The sequence below is a fragment of the Hippoglossus stenolepis genome, chromosome 14, assembly GCF_022539355.2.
Source record: "Hippoglossus stenolepis isolate QCI-W04-F060 chromosome 14, HSTE1.2, whole genome shotgun sequence".
NCBI lineage: Eukaryota > Metazoa > Chordata > Actinopteri > Pleuronectiformes > Pleuronectidae > Hippoglossus > Hippoglossus stenolepis.
This window is the reverse complement of record NC_061496.1, coordinates 19,078,628-19,094,273: the sequence shown is the minus strand read 5'-3', so window position 1 is coordinate 19,094,273 and position 15,646 is coordinate 19,078,628. Positions and strand designations below refer to the sequence as shown.

At 43.5% G+C, this 15,646-nt stretch overlaps 1 protein-coding gene across 1 annotated transcript in view; it reads right to left on the bottom strand.

Moving 5' to 3' along the window:
• The window catches only part of ncanb (neurocan b), a 153,554-nt gene extending 139,743 nt beyond the window's left edge, over positions 1–13,811 (bottom strand). The window contains exon 1 of the mRNA XM_047343242.1: positions 13,495–13,811. The gene's annotated coding sequence lies outside the window, so the exon portion shown is untranslated. The remainder of the gene's footprint in view (positions 1–13,494) is intronic.
• Positions 13,812–15,646: the final 1,835 nt, after the last annotated feature.

Here is a 15,646-nt window from a genome sequence, read left to right as displayed (position 1 = left end):
AATTGATTTCATGCTAAGAAATAGATGAGAAGTGGATTCAACTCCAAAGTCTGTCCATTAAACTGTGTAAACTCTCAGCAACTTCAGTGGCACAGAGCAGATCTTTCCTCCTGATTGGTTGATGTGAACCGAAACTTCTTCATGTTTACCTGCTGTCTTGATATGTTCAGTATTACGTATATATATCCACAACTTTAGTCTGATCATCATTCAGAATAATCCAAAAATTCATGGCATCTCGTCAAAACAACAACTCGGAAAGTCGGCGTAGAGTCGGCAAAGATTTGGGGATGTGAGTTGCCAAGTTGCTGACGTCATCACTTATAATCAAACTCACGTAATTTTACAATCAGCTTCAAATTGTAGCTTTTAATGTGAAATTGTCACATTTTTTCACTTGAAAACTGCATGTCCAGTTCACAAGCTCCAAACACAAGACTTCTTAGCCAGTAAAGACATTTTTATGATTAACGTAGATATGTTTTAAATGATTTACATGCCTGTCGCACCTGATCCTTTTTCTTTGCTCTGCATTGTCATGCAAATACTGGGAAGGGGTCAAAGTGTTGTCTAAATGTTCTTAACACATAAATCCAACTCATTTTATTTACAGTGTTGTTTCCACTTTCCGACTTCAAAGCACAAACGCACTGAAGTTGGAACAGTGATTTCACGACTGGGGAAATGGAGCCTTAAGAGGAGCTGGAGTTGACCAGCTGCTGCTCGTAGCTTCATATTTAGCCGACAGACAGCAGGATTGACCCTCTTGTCATTCCCTAACTCTTAACAAGAAAGTTCATTTCTCAAAAAGTTGAACTTATTCATTTAACCTTTAATATAATACACATAAAGTGAATTTGGACTGCTGCCCGGACCGGCACACCGCTCTCTCTCTCTCTCTCTCTGGATTTAATTTCATTTAACTTTTACCAAACTCCCTCGATACAACTTGTCAGGCAACATCTTTTTATCTTTAAAATTTCATTTCAGAATATTAAAACGATAGTCCAGATATGAACTGGACATTTTTCTACCTCAAAAATTTGTTCCCCCTCATCCACTCTGACAGCTACAAGACCACAGATGAATACCTGCTATCACTGTTGCTGCTGTGTGGGGCAAAAAACTAAACTCTTCTGTCAGACACAGACAGTGGAAAGAGGTGAAAAAGACTTTTAGATCTTTTTGAAAAGCACGGGAAGGAGACAGAGATGTTTGATACTTTATTGATATTTTACAACTTCCTTTTTTTGTCTTACATATATGTATTAGATGTTTGTAAGAAATAAAAGCTTTCGTGTGCAATATCTTGTTAATATTATGCCACAGCTTTGTGTGAAATGACTCCCTCTGGGTGTGAGAGAGGCTCAAACAAAGAAACAAGAAGCAGTGAGTCAGAAGATCAGAAGCGCACAGTCGCCATGTTAATGGTATGAGCTCCTTACGCGCTCAATATTTATGTAGGGATTGTATAATTAATTACAACGAACACGAGAGCCCGGACTGCTGCAAGATAATGAGTCACAGTGGAAGCTAGCTGCAGACCACTGGCTACATCCAGACGCTGGGGGATTTAAACATTACCTGAGGAAGAAAAAAGAAAAGACAGCTCCAGACAGGCCACAGAATGAGGAAAGTCACAAAGGGCACTGAAGCATGTTGACTCCAAAAGACTAAGTGGGCTTTGTTATTTTCCACATTAAAAAGCTAATCAAAGCTGAGAGCCTGGCCGTGAACTCCGAGAACGAATCCGAAGCCTTGGTGCTCAAGCAGTGTGTCGTTGTTTATTTATTTATTTATTTACTCAGTTATTTGTACCAGAGCCCTTCAGTTACACTGTTGTTCCCACGCCACGTCTCCTCTCTCTGAAGGAGGAGGCGTCTGCAAAGCTAATTTAACTCATCAAACAATGTTTACTGAGAGAGGAAAAACAAACACCTGGCACTAATTCAATACCTCGCAGTGGCTGAGCGGAGGCACGAGACGGGGGGGCGGGCGGTGCCGGGAGGGAAATTTGTTAAGTAAATTATCAGCCGGAAGGTTTAATTGAAAGAAACGGAAGAGGGGAGGTGAGTGAGGAGCGGTGGGAAAGTAGCTGAGTGGAAGGTTGGCGTAGCACGCACAGGTTAAAGAATATTAAACATCGGTACACGGAGGGAGAGTTGCTGACTGAGGATGTTGGCACAGATTGTATTCAATTATAGTTTCACTCAAGGGTGACCCATCGAAAGAAAACAAAAATCTTCTCACCCCAAAGGTTTTTGTTGTTTTGTATAATAGATTAATAAATCTGGTAGTTTGAGTCCAGCAGGAGACCATAGTTGCATGTCATACCCTGTCGTTTCTCTGTTGCCTCTGTACCGTTTATCCTTTCAGGGCTGTGGAGGCGGCTGGAGCATATCCCAGCTGACATCGAGCGAGAGACGGGGTTCACTCTGGACTGGCTGCCGGTGAATCACAGTGCCAGCATACAAAGACAAGCAACCATTCACTCTCACATTCACAACTCTCCTAACCCCAAACCTTCATGTCTTTGGACTGTGGGAGGAAGCCAGGAAAAACAACAACAAAATGTAAACTCCACAAAGAAAGGAACTGAAAAAAAACCTACTTGCTGTGAGGCAACAAAACTAACCACGGCACCGCCATGCAGACAAGTCTGCAAAAATACTCAAAAAGGAAAGAAATGACAGATTCTTAAATGTTTTCATTCTGAGGACTTCTGTGCAAGTCTCAACCCCACAGTTAATTACAACAAGAAAATCCCCAATCTGTGGATTACACTGTATATCTGCAAAGACTAACTACATCAAATCCATTGCACAGCTTTCAAATGTCACATTGTGCATCCAAACTGACATCCTGCTTCCTTACAATAAACACACAATGTATTCCACTATGATTACGGTTTGTCAGACCATGAATTTCCCTTCATTAGCCATGTTTGAAAAAACACAATACGCCCCAGCCATGCTAGTGGCTCTGTTGGCAGTGCTTGGTATTGGCTTTTAGGTTTTCCTGCCCAGGGACCGCAGATGCAAATAACCACACATAGCGATCTCTGCCTCAACAGTTGTGTTGTGCATGGCCCCTATTAAATAACCGCATTTCACCGCAATCAATCCAAAAAACATTGAGATCCTTAAATCTAGTTGAAAGACTTAACCATCCAAATGGCGAAAAAATGGGAATATCTTAGTATTTCCCAACGTTCTAGGAGGCCCCATTTCTAATTCATGTCAGTGGAAAATCTAATTCTGTTTCACACGCTTGTATCTAATCACAGTGAACATTTAGTTGATTTATTAATGGCAGCAGCGAGTCTTGAGAACTCTACTTAGCATTTAGGCCAAATAAGATGTTGCAACAAAACCTTGGGAAATGGCAGCTAAAAAGGATTGAAATCTGAAAATCACGCCTGAAAAACGGATCATCCAAAAATGAGATTTGCAAAGACAGTGATGTTTGTTTGGTTTCGGATTCGAAACCTTTGTAAAGTAGCAGATACAAATCTGAAATGTTGGACTTCCCATAAATGTGCAAAGATGTAAAAACTGCAGAAACATTTTTTCAACCTGTGTGACTGTACAGCATTGGAACAGGTTGCTAATGGATGGCAGTAACCTAAAGCATACACGATTTGTGGTTAATGGGCCACCAGATTCAGAACCACTATTCCTTTTTAAAGAAGTGAGTGATGAGCTGCACCAGCGGAGCTCACTTCCCTCGTGACGCCACCTTCTCTGACCTTCTGAAATCTACCGCTCTGCCAGAGAAAAGCAAACACCTCATTTATCTGGTGGCCGATGCAAAGAGCAGATGCCACAGGAGGCCCGGAAAGCCACTGGTCAGATCCGTCGCCGTGACAAGATTAGCTGCCTGAGGTTCGGGCAGGGAAAAAAGCATTAGCAACTTGGCCATATACCGCTGCTCGATGGCTCACGGGTGGGCAGTTTAAACAAAGCTCAGCCCCGAAATAAAACCAGCCAGGTCAGGGGACACATAACGCTGAGTGATCAAGAGCAAGATCCATCTGAAAGAGAAAGAAAAAACACACCACTTCCTACAGCCATTTATAAATGGCACTTCCATTCAAATAGCAATCTTGAGAATTTGTTTATAATGCTAATTTCATCCTTTTAATCCTGAACAGCTTCATCCGTGGCAGCAGCAGCAGCAACAGTAGTGTGGTTGCAGGGGAACAGTAGCCAATCAAAGCCGTTAGTGATAGATAAGAAATGTTGCTGTGATTGCTGCGGTGTGGGCGGATGCGCTGGCGTCTGTCTGTTGCTGTCCTGTCTCAGATCCTGATTAACGACGAACAGCGCAATCAAGAAATCAAGAAGCATGATTGTGGATTTGGCCCAAAAATGCGAGAGGTCAAATGTGACGTTGATGAGTTGCATTCAGAGACGCATGGAAGGAGGAACCAGGCGAAGAGAGGGTGATGTCTGTGGCACCACAACACCCCACACAAGTACATCCTCCTGCACACACAGTTCAGTAACGAGAATCTTCAGGATTGATTCAGTGTGATTCTCCACTGGCCTCTTTAAATCCACTCCAAATTGCTCTCCTGCTACCTCAGCACTGAGCGTATGAGTGCGTGCAAACTCAATGCATCTGTAGCTTGTATGGTGGCGAAGTGAAGGTGGTTGGACCGGGGGAAAATGTTTTCCTAATAAATCACAGGGGAACTTTTAAAATCTGTGTGCGCTGCGTCGGGGAGTATTTCTTTCTCCTCTCCCTCCGAGAACACCTGAAGCCCACACAGCTTGACTGCTAATGGCTCAGCAGTAAATCACATCACGCACTGGAGAGCTGACTCGCTATTTGGACCGTTCTCGGCCTGCGCATCTTGGGCTGCCACAGCCAAGACAAACACAAGATACACACAGACCAACACAAACACACTAAGGTGAGTGCTAAAACATCCACTCCACAGCTTCAGACAGCTTTGACCCTTTTGGAAAAGCTCAGGGAGGCAGCTAATGGCCGCCCGAACATTCTTTCTCCACTGCTGAGCCAAGGGGTTTGACGTGAAGAGGAGAAGAGGGACGAAGAGATGGGATAACCTCAGCTCTGGAGTGTCTCCCTCTGATCCCCCCTCTGTCAAAACAACGAAGGTCACACTAAGATGAGGCCAATTAGGCCTCGTCCTCAAACGCCTGAGGTGCCTGCTGCCCTGACTGCTTTCGGAAATCCTTCTGCTTTTCTGCGTTTGGAGTTTGTGGTTTTTTTTCCTTTTTCTTGGGAGCATGTGCACGACAAAATCAGCAAGCATTATGAGAACACACGTCCACACTTACATTAATGCAAAGAAAAGGACATCAGCGACGAGAGTCATTTTACTACAATTATGCCTTCAACAAACACGCTGCTCTGTTTTCTCTGCCGCTCTCTGCTAGGCCCACGAGCACTAATGTGACGGCTGGACGGCGCAAGTAAACAGAGATAAGAAGAGTCGGAGTAAAACAATTATTTATTCACGAATGCACAGACACAATCACAGTAAAGCACAGTCCTCAGTGCAGCTGGAGTAACCCCTACACAGTGACAGACAGTGGTCAGTGATCAACAGCTCAGCCACCAGTCTGGGGCAGAGACAGATCCATCACCGACAGCAGTCCCCAATCAATCTGAGCACAGAGCTGGACTCCTGGGAACAGCAACACTCTTGGACAAACTGCTCTATCACACATGCGCACGCCGAGAAGCACATACATGCCAAGTCACAGGCTTGCTCAGTCAGTGGAGGTGCCCTAGCAACAGTCCTGGGAGCAGTTGCCAAATTTATCAAAGAGTAAACCGGAGGGCTCCAGCCCTTCTGCACAAAGGGCAATTATCAGGACAGACGGACAATCTCTTTAATTACAGCTGAGGGGCGAAAAAGGAGGTTGACAGAGAAAGGACACAGGGGGACATACAGTATTTCATCATGGTTGATCGTGAACACTGCAGTCCTGTTCCAAATCTTCCTGTTGGTAGGGCTTGATTCCTTGGCCTGTGTTATTTCTGGGCTGCAGTGTGTGTGGTTAGTTGTTTTTTTTACAGCAGAACATGGCCACTCCCGGCCAAAATATGGGTGATGATGGCGTAGAAATTGCCGTCACATTTCAGTTATGCCTCTCATAAAAACCCTGGAATACAGGCACGATGTAAATTGTCCTGCTGCCGCACTGCCCTTGTAATGGAGCTCCACCTCTCCACTCATGTCAGCTTTCTTGAGAACAGATGAAGAATGTCCACTTCAGGTGACATTGTCATCCTTTATGATGTCACAGAGCAAAATTCTTCTGTCCTAATCAAAGACAGAATAAATATATAACATATCACTGTAGCTGCGTCTAAATTCAGTGGCTGCATCCTTCGGAGGAGAAGGAGGTAGTCTTCGTGGGCTGGGTTGACCGTGAAGGCCAAATCATAATGAAACAGTCGAGCAACAGAGCGGAAGTAAGAAACAATGAGAAAGTTCTAACGGGCTTTGGTGTTTTTTTAATGTGTGTGCCATTAGCTGTTCAGTTCAAATTGAAACATGATACTTAAGCACAGGACCTGGGATAGGTTGGGGCGAAAAGAATCCAGCAGCTGGAACCTTCATTTCTTGGAAATAAAAGGAGGTTACCCCGCTGTGGTGCAATCCTTCAAATGCATCCTCTGAAGGATGCCGCCCCTGGATTGAGACACAGCTCTGACTGTTGGTTGGTTGCTTTGTTCTGATATAGAATATTTTTACGTCTGTACCATTTAGATTTTCTCGAAAGAGATTCAGAAATCCTTGACTGATACTGCACTTCCTCGAGTTATACACCTGCATAGGCGGTGTTGAGAAAATCAAAGGACAGAGAGAGAGATTTCTCAATTTAGTAGTTGAAAGGGTCAAGGGAAAACAAGGGATGTTTGAGCAAGAACTCTCTCATATAAATGATTCTTTGCCCGACTAATATTTGTTTGACTGCAGCAACATCTCCCCATTTTCTGCATTTCGCATGCTCTATTTTCATCTACATTAATTCTGCAGTATGACAGTTATTTACAAACACTGAACTGTTAACCACCCTAAGAGTTGATTTTTGAATTTAGCAGAACGGAAATTAAAAGCTACTCAAACCACCACAGAGGGATTTGTGTGCAGAGCTTCAGCAGCAGGAAGCCACAAAAGGCTAATTGTTTAACAGCCTAGTGCGTAACAAAATCTGCAACCAAAGAAAGTAACCTCTGTATTCTGTTGTACTTTTGACCACCAAGGTTAATGATTTTTTTTTCACCTGATTTGGAAAAGTTTTCCTTTGAACAATTTAAGAAACACTAAATGCACTCCTTCCCCAAAATGTTGGTTAAATCCCACATTAAACAAAGGCCTGAAACAAAACTTTCAAGCTATGACCTGCTCACACAAACACATCTGCTAGCCCCCCCACCCCTCATCCACCCCTCATCCACCACTCTGTGCAGCGATGGCAATCTTCTACGGACTGCAGAACAACTTGAGAAAGAACTGGCAGGACTGTGATGCTTAGAAATTCCACATTTAATCAATTTGATAGTGTCTCCACTTTTTATTCTACATCCTGAGGTGCTGCAGGGGAGCTGAGGTGAAATCAAGGAATCAAATTCTAATAGGATAAGATACTATAATTTTACTTCTGCTCATTGTAAAGAGCCTGAGGGGGTGATATTAGACACACTGAGCAATTATAGCAATGATAAGTTGGATGGATTGTTAGATATCACTCTGTCACTCTTCTGTTTCTCTGTCTGTCTGTGTCTTTATCTGTCTCTCATTTGTCTGAATCTTTGCTGACAGCCTTTTGAATGGCTGCCGGTGAATGCCATACTTTGTTGCTCTTAGACAAGTTAATGACTCTATTGATGGTGATGACGTTCAGTCGATCCATCACTTTGGTCAAGACACAAACAAAAGCATTTGTGAGATTCTGTGCTACAGCCATGTGAAATTTTGTACGAAGTTCCATAGAGACGAGTGGAGGAAGCCTAACTGTGAGGACACCTTCGCTTAACTCAAACACCAAGAGTTGGGCCTTTTTTATTTTTTACTAGTAAGTATTGGATTGATAATGCGAGCTTCAATTGGGTTTTTGCACTCATAACAAATTATCTACAACAAAGATTACCACAGAATTCAATTTCACAGTGCACAGACCCTCACGACTGAAATCTGTGGTTTTGTGTAAGATGTCTTGACAACTGTTGTATGGATTGTAATGAAAGTTGAAACACACATTATTGTTCCCCTCAGGATTGATACAAGTAACTTTGGGGACCCCTTGACTTTCACCACCAGCAGGTCAACATTACATTATGTCCACAACTTTGTGACCAAACACAAGCAAAATAACATTTGCATTAGCCTCAGCTGTACTTTGTGTTTAGCGCCAAGTATGCTAAGCTAAACTAAGTTGGTAAATGAGCACAAGTTAGCAGTGTCATTGTGTTTGATTGTCTCTGTCTGTAGGTATGCGTCTGTCTTACTTTGTATAAAGCTGCATGATTAAAAAAAACTGAGTGATGCGGGAAAATATCAAAAGGGAAGTATTTCCATATTAGCATAACAAAAAAAGCATTAAAAAAAAAAAAGAATTATAGTTCAGCGCCCACAGGGAGCCAGACAGGAGGATTAGAGGAACCTGTTTTTTCTGGTTGGTGTATGGAATAAAAAGCAGAGCTGGGTTTTTTTCTCAAAACGACAAAATACACTAACAACAAACCTTTTGACGCTGAAATATTTTACAGAAACTATAGACTAAGGCACTGTGCACATAATGACGGTCAAATACTGTCACGCACAAGCCAACAAAGCTAACGAGGAGGATAAAAGTCAGGAAGTCAGCAAGCATGGATCAGCCCAACTTTGGCGCAAAGGATCTGAATAAAATTAATTATACTACTTTCCTCTTCTCTCCCATGAATCCCTTTGAGTTGTCTGAGCAACCCCAGAGATGCATCTCTGATTAGCAAGGACAGCTTTATAGGCATCACACTGGTGACCGGCTTCATAAATATCCCCGCTGTGTGGACCACAGACAGGGTGAGGTAGAGGAAGACAGACAGAAATCTGTCTCTCTAACGTTTCCCTTCTTCCACCCACTTGTGTCTCGCTTTTCTCGAGCTATATTCACAACCTTCCTGACTGGAAATACACAATCAGATCCGGGGGGCTCCTCTACCTTTACAAATTAAAATCCAACACTTGCACACAAGGGACAAAATTCACTTCTCCTTTGGGAATGGCAGCACACAAGAGTGGAACACAATGGCCATCTGTAGGCCTCTTGAGCAGTCTCTGTTTACCAGCTCATCAGAGTCTGACACATGCATCCTGTACAGCGCTGATGCCAACATTACATTACTTAGTATCCTTCAGTGATGCACCTCGTAGTCATTCACTTTGTCTGGCGAAGATGGGACTGTCGAGTTTTTGTTAACCACGAAAGAAAAACGAGGAGGTAGACAAAACAGACGACGCTTCAGGAGCTGTCCGGTGCTGAAACCACATAAAGAGCCCACAGGGAGCTTTTCTTTTCCTGAGGATTAACTCACACAGGACAACACTGGCATAATAGCAAAATAAACAGCTATCTAGTATTTGCTTTCCCCTCCAGGGTGTTTTAGCGAGTGAGTAATAAAGCCACAATCTCATTCACATGTACTGACACGCTACCTGACTTCAACAAAGGAGGCATCGCACTCAACTGGTGCTGAGACAAAGAAAAGGCCAGGAGAGGAGAGGTAGCCGTGAGGAAATTCACCCTCCGACACCCCCTCCTACAATCACTGGAAGACACTTGACTGTGCCCCTGTCATTAATTCGGCTGACAAAAACTGTTACCAGATGTCATTAATTATTTATAGTATTTAATAGGGAAAATGCTTTCTTTGAATAATACATTTGGTGGGAGAGGGGTGCAGCGCAGGGTTGGAGGACGAAGAGGACTGGGTGAAGAGGAGGGGGACGGGGGTCTTTGATGAATATTCATGAGCTGCGTCTGGAGGGATTGTGTGTAAACTACCTTTTTTTCTGGCTCTGTACCTCTAGGCTTTGTTTGCTCTGCCACTGACCACGTTGGCCCAACCGTGCTGCTCATTTGCTTGGCTCTCTGTTGCGGTGGCGAGCTCAATAGCGGCCAATGCCAAACTATTATATTACTAGCCGAGGCGAAGCTAACAACGGCCCACTTAGGCTCGACTCCATCTGCGCCGTGGTGTCAAGTTGGGGGATTGAAAGGATGCAGGGCTGTCAATCAAGTGGATTGACGTCCGCCAGCGAGCAGAGGTACAGCCTTCATTAAGCCGATGAAACGACCCTGCGACGGAGGGAATGGAGGTGCCAAATGGATCACAGCCTAAATTATGATTTATGGTCATATGGGCGAGCATAGGTGCTCCACTGCCACACACAAAGTGACGTTAATCTGACAAGAGAAGGCACACTGTCCTCCATCATTTACACAAACAGAATTGAATATGTGTATAGGCTGCTGTGAGGCTTTCCACTGCTTAATTGGATCAGGGTTTCTAAGTCTGTAAATTAGTCTCTCTCTGCAGGAGACCGACAGCATCCCTCCCACCCCTTCTCACACCACTGCCAAACACCATATAGCCACGTGCAACATATGCAGTGGGCCAATAGCTTTCAACCTTCAGCAATAACATAAAAACATTATATTGAATTTTTTTTTTTCTACTGTAAAATTATCAGCCAACTTTTCTTCCAACTATAGCTGGAGGCCTTCAACAGTCAAACAGCCAAACTTAAGCTCAGAGATCCTCTGTGCAGTCGCTTTGCTGATCTGCCTCGTTTCTTCCAGTGCCAAGGGCTGCTTTGTTTGTTTTAAGAATGGCAGAAGGGTTCAATGTAGGAATATTAATGTTCGACATTTGCAAAATCTCTGTAAAAAAATTCAGTTTCCCCATTCACTTGCTTGGACACTACTCAAGTGCAAAATTGAATTCTCGCCCATTCACGTCCTCGGCTACAAGTGTCTGCGCTAAGCTGAGCGCAGCCAGGCAGAAAAGACACATTATTGAAATATGTGACAAGACATCCTCATGCAAAGAGCAGATAATGCTGTGAAAATTCTCCCAGTCTGTTAGCACCTTCACACCCTCTCTCTCTCTCTCTCTCTCGCCCCTCTGCTTTCTTTCATTTTCTCCAATACTCCTGAGGTGTGATGACAACATTTTTGAGCTGCGTTTTGCTCCTGACCACAATTGGAGTGGAGCCACTAAGACGTGATAGACCTCTCTCTAAAGGAATATTGTTCATCTACTGTAATGCCTCATCAGACAGAAAATGGGAAAAAATGTGGGCAGTGAACTGGCAATGCCAGAGAAGGAAACACTTCTTCTGAGAACAATGCCGTTAACAGTGGAGCCAGTGATCCGGTGCAAGAGGGAAGGAGTCCAAACAGAGCGAGGCGACAAGAGGAGGACCGGGAGACAAAAACAGACACCTGATACAATATGCAAGACAGCGCAAGAGGCGGAAAGAAGAAGTGAAAGGCAGCAGAAGGACTAAAAGAGCAGTTTAATGTGGAGCCAGGTCCTATTAGTGCAGCTGGAGCTGAGGATGACGATACTTCACCGACACAGTTCAGGAGCGGGCAGCACAAGCAGCCAACAGACACACACAGGAGCCAACATGTATCATGTACAAAATGGCAAGCACACAGCTGCTCAACCAATGAGAAGTGAACATTTGATCTTAGGTCAGGCAGAGAATGAATATTAAGCTGGGAGACTCTTCTACATCAGCTGGGAAACAGTAGCTCCATCCATGCATTAATCAGCCAGCCTGTCTGCAGGTACCAACTATGACCCAGGACAGAAAGAATCAGTTTGCCAGTGTTAAGGCCAAATACAGAAGCACACATGTGTGATGACGGGCATTAGGGATGGACACAATATCAATGAAAAGAAGTGCAGAGTCAATGCTGCCAGGGACTGCTTGTGGACACTGAAGGTAAACTGTCTGAGCGACTGTGTGTTGTGCCTTTGTATGTGCAAACAAGAGAGACACGCTGAAAATAACGACAGACTAAGAGGCTAACAGAGCCAGAGCAGGAGAGAGAGAGAGACAAGTAACCGTTTCACAAACTGCTTGGTTGAATCTCTGCTTAATTTCCCAAGGGGTCATGAGCAACTCTGCTCCCACTCCCGCTGCCATTCTCCACCTGACACACAGCCATACACCCACAATGAAGACAAAATAAGCCCAATTTTGTTTTACTTTCATTTTCTTCCACTGCCAACAACATCCTGCCCTGAAAGGTATATAGCAGCCATGTTGCAGTAAATGACTGTGGCAGCCCGCCACAGTGCACGGACCTGCTTCACTTTTGATCAGCTTGTAGACTTGAGGTGCTGCCTTGTAACAGCAAAGTTCACCCTCCACCAGAAACAATAGCGTGTGTGAGTGCCATCCACAGATAATGTCTCGGGTCTCCCCGCTTTGGTTTGCTGACAGCGCTGACAGCCGGGGGCGCCGCTGCCTATTGGCTTTCACCAGACTCCCTCTCTCCCTATATCTGCCTCACCTGCAGCCTTACAGGGGCAAGAGCAGTGGCCAGAGGTGGACAGACCGGATACACTGTTAACCTGTGCTGTATATATATACATTTAAATACCTCAAATACGGTTAGATACCGCAATGTACAATCATCCTGTGCCACTGCACTTTCCTTATAACATTTCATACAAAGGTGAATATAATGTACATACTCAAACTTTTATTTAATTCTTTTTTTTATTCTATTGCCTTTTATATTTTTTATTCGCTTGTCTACCTCATTCTGACGTGCCTGCTGCTGTAACAACTGAATTTTCCCCATTGTGTGGATCAATAAAGTTTCATCTTATCTTGAATGGCATTATGAGAATAATGCATGATGCAAAATGCAATTCACAGTAACTTACTGTATTTCTTTAAATAAGGTTGACATGAAGACATTTGTGGTAGTGCTACTGTAAATAGCTTCTCATGGATAAAACAAAGGAGGAAATGTTCTGTGCTACATGTATTACAGCAGAGTTGGACTATACGGCAGAAAAATGATAAAAATCACCACAGTATGGTAAAACCGGTCAAGATTTCTAAAAGAAAAATAACCTCATTTCCAGGTTGTAGCGTGGACTTAGTGACAAGGATCGAAAAAGAAAATATGACAATTTTAAAAAGTATTTTATAAAACTGAAATAAATATCTGACACATTCAAATCTGCCACATAAGCATTAATAAGATCAGTCTAAAGGCTTTTAATCAATGAATAATGTTCAAATCAAAGCCACATATCTCTGTCATTAGAACAATGCTGACATCCTCATCCCCAAATTATCACTGACCGTAGCCAACAAAATCTGTCAAACACCTTTTTCCACGTGTTTGGGAGTAAAAATTACAACTATTTGACTTTAAAAGGCTTTTCCCGCAGAGGAATGCCAAAAGAAAACACGTGCAAACAACTCGCCTTCACCTTTCGGACTGAGTGAGGTCCGGTTCACAGGAATGTGGAGCGATGCTGCAGCCTGAGCCAGGAGCGGTGCAGGTGGTGTACAGCGCCGCAGACGGGGGAACCGAAAACCATCCAACCACGCGTAAAAAGCAGCTCCGCGAGTGTGCGTGAAGAAAAACGCAGCGGAGAGGGGGCAGGCCGACGTGTGAAGGACTGGGTCGTGTTCAGAGACAGTGGGTCTCTCTCTGTCTCTCTGTCTCGGAGCCGAGGCTGCAGCCGCGATGAAGTGGAGGAGAGGCCGCCGGAGTGGTGCTCACCTCTCCAGCAGCTGAGCGCTACTGAACAAAAGAGCGCTCTGCAGGCTCTCGATTCAAATAGCAGGAGAGGGAGAGAGAGAGAGAGAGAGAGAGAGAGAGAGAGAGAGAGAGAGAGAGAGAGAGAGGGATGGCGGAGGAGGAGGGGGGTTATGTGCGTGCGTGTGCGTGCGCGTTTCGTGAGTTGAGAGGGCTGCATCTGGTCATGGTTGTGACGCAAAGAAGAGAGAAGTTCATGCGTCTGGCACAATCTCACGCCAAAAGTATTTGTTTCTTTTTTTATTTAAAACTGCATTGAATGGAAGCTCCTGCTTGTGAGTGATACCCCACTGACGTGTTATTGTTTGTTCAGTGTGATAAATGAGCCATTAGTCAGCCAGTGAGGGAGGGATGCAGGGATGGAGGGAGGGTTTGGTTATAGACAGACATGATTTGGCATCTCTGTCCTATACTCCAGGCCCTATAATCCTGTCCCTGCCTTTGTCTGAGCGCTGTAATTAATAACCGCAGGGATGGAATTACCTTGTTTGGCAGCTCGGCACTGACCTCGACCTGCAGATCTACATGCAATGGGGATGGCTTAGGCTATCAAATTAGATTAGCACATATTTCCTGGGATTTAGCCGACATGGCTTTAAGCAGAAAACGGTGATTCAACACGTTTCACCTGACTGAGGGAATTTGACCACAACAGCAATAAGGCGCACATGCCTCCTAGGTATTTCTTAGACTTTATAGCGTGATGGCAGAACATAAAGATCATTGTTATGGTCCTTGTTAAAAGCACAGTTGGATTGCGATGCCTGCAGTCATTTAAAAGGGGTGTTGCTATAACGTTCATAGACAGTGTGAGCGACCCACCGCTTTGTTGCATAGAAAGAATAACGATCCCCCATGAGACGTTCATGCTGCATGCAGGAAGATTAACGCTTTGTTCAGCAGAGTTGTACAGCTCGGGTCACTTGCATTAATTATTTTGTTGGTTTAACAAAAAAATGAATCTATAGGCAGAAGTCTTTTTTTCTCCAAATGCCAGCAGTATCGTTTTATAACATAAGAGAGGATGTTTTAATGAAGAAAACACAATAGAAGGAAAGTTTGGAGCCTCTGAAGACCAGCGGAGCTGTCCGTGGTGCTGAAACAGTGAATCTATGGAGCGTTCACATAAACACACTGATAAAAGAAAAATATTTACCAACTTTTTAAAAAATGGCAAAAAAATAACAAATTCGTTTTTTCAAATTAAAGTCCACACTTGTGTTGATATAACTTGCTAATTTTAATTGAACAAACTTAATTCATTTTCATGTTACCAATTGATTTATTTATGTTGGTTCATTAATTGTTTCCAGCGCATGGAAGACTGAAGATTCTAATCTACAATGAATAAATCAAGCCACTGTTGAAAGTTGCACAGTGAAGCGTAAGTCTACATCTTTGCTTAAAAAGTTTTTTGTTTGTTTGTCTCACCCACCACAATTAGGAAATTATACCATTTTCCATTAAGGACACTTTGAAAATCATATATTATGAGTAAACATAAGACAAACACAATCGTTAAAGATTCGCCTCTGTTGTCTTTGACTGTGTTTGTTTGTTTATTAGTTAGCATGATTACACAAAAACAATTTCCATTAAATTCAGATTAGGGGTGACCCAAACAAGAACTCATTCAATTTTGGTACCGAGCCGGGCTTTTTTGTAAAACTTTCTTTAACATTGCGAGATAGGGTGTTTTTCAAAAATGTTCATGGATCTTGATTGGTTTCTTTGAGTGTGTGCAATTTGTTGCAGATCCAAATTTTAATCCGGATCTAGCGATTATAAATGTGGTTTCATAACGGGACTGTTGGGCCTTG